The following is a 1,441-nucleotide window of genomic DNA, read 5'->3' as shown; positions in this document are numbered from 1 at the left end:
TATTGACTTAAGTTGTATTAGTTTAGGTTAGGTTAAGGTGTGTATGTAAGGTAATTGTTATACAGTGACACCACTATTTCGATCGAAAACTGTGACTCATTTACAGTGATAAACTTTGTGTATCGACCAAGTAGCTGCTTAATAAGAAATAAGATGTTTTGGATTTTGGTCCATAGTAAAAATTAAATTAAAAGAAAATAAGAAGACACGAGAATGTTCTTGGTTAGAATTTATTTTTAATATGATTCTATATAAAATGTATATGAATTAGGTCATAAACAACCATTAATCAATCATCACAAATCCAACTTAGATCCTATAAGATGTATGAATTAGGTGACAAACAACTCTTGCCCCATACCTCATCAATCAATCAATCAGCACAAATCCAACAACTTAGATCCTACACAAATTCAACTTAGATCCTATATAAGATGTATGAATTAGGTCACAAACAACTCTTGCCTCATACCTCATCAATCAATCAGCACAAATAAGATCACAAACAACTCATGTCCCATACCTCATCAATCAATCAACACAAATCCAACTTAGATCCTATATAAAATATATGAATTAGATCACAAACAACTCTTGTCCCATACCTCATCAATCAATCAGCACAAGTCCAACTTAGTACCAAATTACATACACTGTTATTTACCAAGCAAATACTCCAATTTAGTAACAATAGAAGGTGGGAATAATATACTATAAAAATTTGCAAATCTACACTTATACTTTTCAATTGTGAAAAGACTTTTAATCTTTTCAGTATGCTTTAAAACCTTTTCATCTTTAAAGGATGGGATTATTTTGAATATTTTGGATAGCTCGACTTCTGGGAGAATATATATTATTCTTTTAAATATCTCCTGGAGCTCAGTTAGTCCAAAATGTCCTCTCAGATCCACAAAATCACATTCTGAATCCTTGCCTTCAAATTGAATTTCAAGGCAGGATGTATTTCAATTACGTTCTATCTCAATGTTAATGTCCCAGTCTAATAGTCCATCTTCATGTGGATTAAATGGATCGAATGTGATGAATAAGGTGCATATATAAAAACATGATTTGCTCCTTAAGATCCTTCCTTTCTTTTCTTCAGTATTAAAACCAACCATCCATCTATAGGGGTTCATATGTGGGCCTCAATTTTTGTTACCAAGTTGTCCATACCTCTGGGCATCCTCTCTTTTTATTTTCTGGGGTAGAAGATATTTATTATTCTTCGATCGACGTGAACGACGACAGCGATGTTGAGAGACTTCTTTCATCTACGAAAAACAAAATCAGTTACATCGTTATCCCTTTAGCATACTATCTAAATATTTTTAAAATTAATTAACAAAACGTCTGATGCAGAACAAAAGCCTGGAATTATTAGAGCAGTCCTTTCTAGGGAGTTGAATGGTGATGCAAAAAATTAAATAGGGGGTTT

The sequence above is a fragment of the Procambarus clarkii genome, chromosome 49, assembly GCF_040958095.1.
Source record: "Procambarus clarkii isolate CNS0578487 chromosome 49, FALCON_Pclarkii_2.0, whole genome shotgun sequence".
NCBI lineage: Eukaryota > Metazoa > Arthropoda > Malacostraca > Decapoda > Cambaridae > Procambarus > Procambarus clarkii.
Note: the sequence above shows the minus strand (reverse complement) of the source record.